Here is a 9,304-nt window from a genome sequence, read left to right as displayed (position 1 = left end):
TTTAAAAGAAAAAGTCATGTGTTGCTAGGGCTATAAAACAAAAGAGAAAAACAACTTCACAGACCAGAAGTTACTTTCAATGCCTATTTAATGACTCTATATTTCAATTTTGTGCTATCTTCTCAAATACATTTTATGGAGCTGTGCTATTATGTGTGAATGATGCTATAACTTCAGACATGAAAATGCATATCTTATTATGTTTTATTTTACATAATTGAACCATCCACAATAGCATTGTTTCAGAAATAAAGACAAATGATTTAACTTTTTAATTAAGCTTTAAAACCCCTAATTAAATGGCTAAATTGCAAAGAACAATTTCAGCCTAAATTGTCTTTAGATTGCTATGTGTGGATTTTCCTACTGCATGGTGACTGCCAGAGAAAGTAAAAAATGTGTTATAAATCAAATTCATACTTTGTAATTGGGACAATTAATGCATCTTTCATTACCAGCAAGAAAAGAACAGACAACACCCAGTGCTTCAGGTAAAACATAAATGCACTCATACTGGCTACAAGTGCCTTTTCTTAGGCTTGAAACTTAGGAAGTTTATTAGGCAACATGTACCTATGTAACTAGAGGCCTGGAAAACTCATCAGGACATGATCAAAGGACTGGTTGCATCTATGTGAGTCCAAGTGTATTTTATAATATCTGAAGTGGTATTTTCTTAAGCATGGAATTTTGAGAACAACAAAACAAGTTGAGAAGACTCATGAGTATCCACATTTATTAACATCTATCATATACCACACATTATATAGTCCTTTACGTACATTCACATGTTTAATTGCATTTCAGTCCTATGAGATAAGAGCATTTTTGCGTATTTAAGGAAATTGAAGCTTAGAGAGCTTGTATAACCTATGGAGGGTGACTCAACTAGAAAGTGGCAGAACAGGATTTCTGAGTCAGATTCACAAACTGAAATGTGCTTTAAAATATTGTTAGCTGCTAGAGAAAAATTCAAATGAAAACCAAATTGAGGTACCTCTGCTGCTGCTGCTGCTGCTAAGTCGCTTCAGTCGTGTCCGACTCTGTGCAACCCCATAGAATGCAGCCCACCAGGCTCCCCGTCCCTGGGATTCTCCAGTCAAGAACACTGGAGTGGGTTGCCATTTCCTTCTCCAACGCATGAAAGTTAAAAGTGAAAGTGAAGTCACTCAGTTGTGTCCGACTCTTCGCGACCCCGTGGAGAGCCTAGGAGGCTCCTCCACCCATGGGATTTTCCATTCAAGAGTACTGTAGTGGGTTGCCATTGCCTTCTCCGGAGGTACCTCTACATACCTATTAGAATGGAAACATGTAAAATAAAAAAAATCTACCAAATGATGGCAAAACACAAAATAGCTATAATTCTCAAACAGTACTAGAGCCAGGGGCAAGGTGTAAAATGATACAATGACTCTAGAAGATAATTGGGAAGCTTCTTTAAAAAAATAAAGTTAAGCTTTCACTTACCACATAATCCCACAACCCATCCCTTATATTTACCTAAGTAAATAAAAACTAATATTCACACAAACTACCATACACAAATGTTTGTAGCAGCTTTACTCATAATCACCCAAAACTGGACATAGCCTAAATGTTTTTCAGCTGATAAATAAACAAACTGGTACATCCACACAATGGAATACTACTCAGGAATGAACTACTGATACATGCAACAAACACAGCATGTTAAGTGAAAGAAACTAGTCTCACACAGGTATATACTTGTGATTTCTTTATATGACATTCTAGAAGAAGCAAAACTATAGGGACAGACAAAAATCAATGGTTGCTAGGATTTGGGCTTGTGGGAAGGATAAAGGGAAATCGGGGGTGATGGAATTATTCTGGAGCTTCCTTGGTGGATCAGATGGTAAAGAATCCACCTGCAATGCAGGAGACTGGAGTTTACTCCAGGGTCAGGAAGATCCCCTGGAGAAGGGAATGGCTACCCACTCCAATATTCTTGCCTGGAGAATTTCATGGACAGAGGAGACTGGCAGACTACAGTTAATATGGGTCACAAGAGTTTCTATGTCTTGACTTCATGGAAAAGGAGAAAACGTAGAATCTGGATTATTTAAGCACTCCAGATGATTCGTAAATACAGGCAAATTTGGTAAGTTTGCATTAAGGTCGCATTTTTCAACTGTGGCAATTCCTCCTGATGTGTCATGATCAAGTGTGTACCATGTCATAACTAATGTGTTAAAAACAAAAAGAAGTTAATAAATTGTTGATATTTTGTTAAGTTGGAGATAACTCAAAGTTAATTCCAAAAATAATATCTTTCTTTTCTCTTGCTTGATTCTAAAATGCTATTTTAAGTGGAAAGGAAACAAAAATAGAACTATAACTAGCATCCATAACCCAGGAAATCTGGGTCCAATGTGCATGCTGATAATCACTATGCTGTGCAGAGTTGTCTCTTCACACGATCTAGATGACAGAATCTAGTATGCACCATGACATACAGCAATAGATGCACACAACCAAAAATGTCTTGCAACATATTTTAAATTCTCTCATTCTGCTTTATCTAGACTACATGTGGAGAAGGCAATGGCACCCCACTCCAGTACTCTTGCCTGGAGAATCCCATGGATGGAGGAGCCTGGTGGGCTGCAGTCCATGGGGTCGCTAAGAGTTGGACACGACTGAGCGACTTCACCTTTACTTTTCACTTTCATGCATTGGAGAAGGAAATGGCAACCCACTCCAGTGTTCTTGCCTGGAGAATCCCAGGGACAGGGAGCCAGGTGGGCTGCCATCTATGGAGTCACACAGAGTCGGACAAGACTGAAGCGACTTAGCAGCAGCAGCAGACTACATGTAGTTTGCAAAAGCAATGGAATGTAAATATAATGAGATGGTACGTGAAATATTCCTGTTTAAGGGTGTGTTTGTGATATGTATATATGTGGTAAGTATGTATGTGGTGTGTTTATGCCTGTGTGTATAATGTGCATGTGTGTATGTGTGGTGTATGTATGTTTTAAGGGTAAGAATCACTATACCTCTTCCAAAAATAGTAAAGACCAGTGTATCTATTTCAATGGTATTCACTTTTAATCTGTTGACATTTTTAGTGAATTTTATGACTGATGTTTGAGGAAAAAAAAGAAAATAGTTGTAAAGTGACAATTCAATATTTTTCAAAAAACAGAGACACGAACTAGTTGCTAAAACAAGCTGAACTATTGTTGTGTCTCACTCAGTAGTGTCTGACTGTTTGTGACTCCATGGACTCTAGAAACTGGGGACCCCAAGGACTCTAGAACCCTGGGACTCAGAGTTCAGGCAAGAATACTGGATCTTCCCGACCCAGGGATCAAATCCGCATCTTTTGCTTCTCCTATGTTTCCTGCATTGACAGGCAGATTATTTACCTCTGCACCACTTGGGACGTCCAAGTGGCTATATAAGCCAAAATCAAGTATTTTCCAATGGTCCAAAGGAAGCACTAAAAATTCGTGGCTGAGGAATATAGGGTCTACTGAAGACTGTTCTCAAATTTTATTGTGTGTAAGATTCATTAAAAGAGTCTGTTATATGTATTGTGGTGTGCTGCCCAGACCTCACATTCTGGTGAGATACACTTGCTCTTCCAGCTGCAAGGGGGATTGGCTACTGATGACTCACAGCAGAGTCCCTCTGCCGCATTTTCCGAAGCCAAAGGGAGTTGTGTGAGTCAAGATTATATACTTCAATGCTATCAAGTGGCAGTAAACTAATGCAAATTCAAAAACTTCTGTCTCAATAGAAGCTGCTTTGCAAAATGTGGCTTAGTGCTTCAGAAATTCAACATAATCCCTGTGACATTGTATGTTGCCCTTGACTTGGCCAGTGCCATCTTTTCCATTCCCATCAAGGAGAAGGATCAGAAGCACTTCATATTCTTATGAGATGAATAACAAATACCTTCATGGTGGTGCCCAAGCTATGTTAACATTTCCACTCTCTGTCATAGTATAGTTCAAAGGGACCTGGGTCATTTGGATATTTCACAGGCTACTTAAATGGTATATTATGCTGATGATATCATGATAATCAGACCAGATGTACAAGATGCCTCAAAATGATGAAGGCCTCATAAGAATCATAAAGTAAGTTAAGGAAAATAAATACTATGAAGATTTAGGGTCCCACATCTGTGAAATTGTCAGGGATTCAATGGTCTGGGAAATGTTGAGACATTGACTCAGGAATAAAGGAAAAATCATTATACTTCAGAACTCCCATTACTAGGCAGGAAGCACAATCATCTGGCAGGTCTCTGTATGTTCCATAGATAGCATATTTTATACTTGGGAATATGTTTTGATCTATTTTCCAAGTTACACAAAGATACATAGTTCAGGGTCAGGTCCAGAAGGTGATAGATACACAATTCATGGCAAATCCTATGGCACTAGAGGTATCTATAGAGGGAAAAGATGCTTTCAAAGCTTAGGGCAAGAACCAATAGAAGAAAAAAAATATACATCCTCTAGAGATCTGGTACAAGGTTATGCCATTTTCAGCAATAAATTATACACCTTTCAAAAACCATAGCATGAGTGAGCCCACCCCCTGCCCAGTGAGTGCTGCTGTCCTCCAGGTTCTGCTCTCCTGGCCTGGATGCTGGGACTTGTCCTTCCTGCATAGCCCCAAGGGTGGACAGAAAAGAAGGGTTTTCTACTTTGTTGGCAGAGGGCTGGATGTCTGAGTTCAGACAGGTTCCGGGGAGCTGGCTGGCTGTGCAGACTTTGTTGCAATATGGCTGGGGACCTGTTGCAACCCATCCCCACCCTGCCCTTTATGGCCCAACACCTGCGCTGGGGAGGTGTGGCCAGGGAAGGACAGAGTTGTCCTCTGCTGTCTGACGCACAGATGACTCTCCACCTCCCACACCCTCGGCTTCCTGGAACGTGAACCTTTGGCATGGGCATGGCTGCACACAGCTCGGGACATGCCTAGCAAGATCAAGGCCTGAGCTTTTAGAGTGAGAGTACTGACTGCAAGACCCTAGACAACCAAAGAATTAACTCTATGGAGTATCAGAGAGTGAGAATTCACACAAAGGAAACCTCTAATACAAGACCCAGCATCACCCAACCACCAGTAGTACCCTGTGCAGGACACCCCATCTAAACAACAAACAAAACAAAAATACAAACCCAATCATCAACAGACAGGATTACCGTCTCACTCAGCCTTGCCTACCAGAGGTAAAACAACAAACAAACAAACAAAAAACTAAACACAAATCTCACCTTATATGAAGATTACACAAACCCATTGGACCAAACTTAAGAGGGCAGAAACCAAAAGGAAGAAAAAATTCAACCCTAAAGCCTAGGAATAGGAGACCTCAAACACAGTAAGTTTTAAAAAAAAAATAGTGAAAAGGCAGAGAAATACTACACAAATGAAGGAACAAGCTGGAAACACAGAAGTCCAAATAAATGAAGAGGAAATAGTCAAACTCCCTGAAAAAGAGTGCAGAATTATGATAGTAAAGATGATCAGAAAGTTTGAAAACAAAATGGAGAAAATGCAAGAATTAATTAACAAAAAGAAATAACTCCAGAAAGAATGAAGGGATGGAGCCAAAGCAAAACAAATACCCAGTTATGGATGTGACTGGTGATAGAAACAAGGTCTGATGCTGTAAAGAGCAGTATTGCATAGGAACCTGGAATGTTAGGTCCATAATCAAGGCAAACTGGAAGTGGTCAAACAGGAGATGACACGAGTGAATGGAGACATTCTAGGAATCAGTGAACTAAAATGGACTGGAATGGGTGAATTTAACTCAGATGACCATTATATCTACTACTATGGGCAGGAATCCCTTAGAAGAAATGGAGTAGGCATCATGGTCAACAAAAGAGTCTGAAATGCAGTACTTGGATGCAATCATAAAAACGACAGAATGATTTCTGTTCATTTCCAAGGCAGACCATTCAATATTACAGTAATCCAAGCCTATGCCCCAACCAGTAACGCTGGAGAAGCTGAAGTTGAACTGTTCTATGAAGTGTTAGAACTAACACCCCCAAAAAATGTCCTTTAATCATAGGGGACTGGAATGCAAAAGTAGGAAGTCAAGAAACACCTGGAGTAACAGGCAAATTTGGCCTTGGAGCATGAAATGAAGAAGGGCAAAAGCTAATAGAGTTTTGCCAAGAGAAACACAGGTCGAAACCGGAAGTGAATTATACTATTGGAGACTCAATTGCGGGAGGCGGCATGTCAGGAAAGGCGGGCGGGTGGTGGGTTCAGTCTGGTCTTCGCCGTCTGTCCTGGGCTGGTTCTGGTTAAGGGGTTGCGGGCAGCGCTTCCCTCTTCGGACCGGCAGGATGCGCGTGGCTGTGGCCGGCTGCTGCCACGGCGAGCTGGACAAGATTTATGAGACGCTGGCGCTGGTGGAGCGGCGCGGCCCGGGGCGGATAGACCTTCTGCTCTGCTGCGGCGACTTCCAGGCAGTGCGCAACGAGGCCGACCTGCGCTGCATGGCCGTGCCGCCCAAGTACCGCCACATGCAAACCTTCTACAGGTTTGGCAGGAGTAGTAAAATACCGAGGCGTAAGGATTGGTGGAATCTCTGGTATCTTTAAATCTCATGACTATCGAAAAGGTCATTTTGAGTGCCCCCCCTTATAATGCAGCTACAATAAGGAGTATATATCATGTGAGAAATATTGAAGTCTACAAATTAAAACAGCTGAAGCAGCCTATGGACATATTCTTATCTCATGATTGGCCAAGAAGTATCTATCATTATGGAAACAAGAAGCAACTTCTTAAGACTAAATCTTTTTTCCGACAAGAAGTGGAAAATAACACACTAGGAAGTCCCGCTGCCTCCGAGCTTTTAGAGCACTTAAAACCTACTTACTGGTTTTCCGCCCATCTCCATGTAAAGTTTGCAGCCTTGATGCAGCACCAGTCCATGGATAAAGGACAGTCAACCAAAGCAACCAAATTTCTAGCCTTGGACAAGTGCTTACCACACAGAGACTTTCTTCAGGTAATAGAAGTAGAACATGACCCCAGTGCTCCTGATTACTTGGAATATGATGCTGAATGGCTCACTATTCTCAGGGCTACTAATGATCTTATTAATGTGACTGAACGCCTGTGGAATATGCCTGAAAATAATGGCCTGCATACAAGATGGGATTACAGTGCAACAAAGGAAGCAATTAATGAAGTACTGGAGAAACTGAACCATGACCTCAAAGTTCCAAATAACTTTAGTATAACAGCTGCTTGTTATGACCCTAGCAAGCTGCAGACACAGATGCAGTTGGTTCACAGGATCAATCCTCAGACGACTGAATTTTGTGCCCAACTTGGCATCACAGACATTAATGTCAGGCTTCAGACGGCCAAGGAAGACCAGCACTTGTGTGGTGACTATGAAGGGCAGGATGATGTGGAGGGTAATGACTCTGGAGAAGACCCTAGTGAATATAACACAGACACATCTGCCCTGTCCTCTATTAATCCAGATGAGATCGTGTTAGATGAAGAAGAGGAGTGTGATGATAGTATTGTGAGTGCACACAGTGACATGAATACACCGTCTGTAGAACCGTCTTCTGATCAAGCCTCTGACTTTTCTGCAAGCTTCTCTGACTTTAGGATCTTGCCAGGTTCCATGACTGTATCTTTTGACGATTCACTGGGTTCCCCAGTGTGCAAGGAGGGGAATTCCGGTGACCCTGTGGACTTGGGGGATGGAAAGGACTTAACCACGGTGCCATTGAAGAGGCTGAGTGATGAACATGAACCTGAACAAAGAAAGAAAATCAAGAGAAGGAATCAAGCCATCTATGCCACAGTGGATGTTAATGATACAGCCTGAGACAGTTTACTTGTCTTAGTATTATATGTAGATACATGATTTTTAAGACTATATTTTTAGAATTGGATCTTTGACTCAAGACTTAAGTTTGTAATAATGACGTTACATAAGAATATTTTAGTTAGATATCGACTTTATCTCTAGAACTTTGTATATTTCAGATAAAAGGATATTAAAATTTCATATATTAAAAAAAAAAAAAAAAGAAACACAGGTCATAGCAAACACCCTCTTCCAACAACACAAGAGAAGACTCTACATATGGACATCACCAGATGGTCAACACCAAAATCAGATTGATTATATTCTTTGCACCCGAAGATGGAGAAGCTCTATACAGATAGCAAAAATAAGACCAGGAGCTGACTCTGGCTCAGATCATGAACTCCTTATTGCCAAATTCAGACTTAAATTGAAGAAAGTAGGGAAAACCATTAGACCATTCAGATATGACCGAAAGCAAATCCCTCAAGATTATATAGTGGAAGTGAGAAATAGATTCACGGGACTAGATCTGATAGATAAGAGTGCCTGATGAACTATGGACGGAGGTTCGTGACATTGTACAGGAGACAGGGACCAAGACCATCCCCATGAAAAAGAAATGCAAAAAAGCAAAATGACTGTCTGAGGAGGCCATACAAATAGCTGTGAACAGAAGAGAAGCGAAAAGCAAAGGAGAAAAGGAAAGATATAAGCATCTGAATGCAGAGTTCCAAAGAATAGCAAGGAGAGAAAAGAAAGCCTTCGTCAGCGATCAATGCAAAAAATAGAGGAAAACAACAGAATAGGAAAAACAAGAGATCTTTTCAAGAAAATTAGAGATATCAAGCGAACATTATATGCAAAGATAGGCTCGATAAAGGACAGAAGTGTTAGGGACCTAACAGAAGCAGAAGATATTAAGAAGAGGTGGCAAGAATACACAGAAGAACTGTACAAAAAAGACCTTCATGACCAAGATAATCACGATGGTATGATCACCCACCTGGAGCCAGACATCTTGGAATGTGAAGTCATTTCAGTTCAGTTCAGTTCAGTCGCTTAGTTGTGTCCGACTCTTTGCGACCCCATGAACCACAGCACGCCAGGACTCCCTGTCCATCACAAACTCCCAGAGTTCACTCAAACTCATGTCCACAGAGTCGGTGATGCCATCCAGCCATCTCATTCTCTGTCGTCCCCGTCTCCTCCTACAACCAATCCCTCCCAGCATCAGACTCTTTTCCAGTGAGTCAACTCGTCGCATGAGGTGGCCAAAGTACTGGAGTTTCAGCTTTAACATAAGTCCTTCCAATGAACAACCAGGACTGATCTCCTCTAATAGGACTGGTTGGATTTCCGTGCAGTCCAAGGGACTCTCAAGAGTCTTCTCCAGCACCACAGTTCAAAAGCATCAATTCTTCGGCGATCAGCTTTCTTCACAGTCCAATTCTCACCTCCATACAT

The 9,304-nt window shown here is 41.3% G+C and overlaps 1 pseudogene; it reads left to right on the top strand.

Moving 5' to 3' along the window:
• Positions 1–6,267: 6,267 nt before the first annotated feature.
• On the top strand, positions 6,268–8,038 carry LOC148775538 (lariat debranching enzyme pseudogene; annotated as a pseudogene).
• Positions 8,039–9,304: the final 1,266 nt, after the last annotated feature.

Source organism: Moschus berezovskii, chromosome 14 (assembly GCF_049115385.1).
Source record: "Moschus berezovskii isolate FMDL1 chromosome 14, NW_MosBer_1.0, whole genome shotgun sequence".
NCBI lineage: Eukaryota > Metazoa > Chordata > Mammalia > Artiodactyla > Moschidae > Moschus > Moschus berezovskii.
The sequence above is the reverse complement of the archived record's forward strand: the minus strand, read 5'-3'. Positions and strand labels throughout refer to the sequence as shown.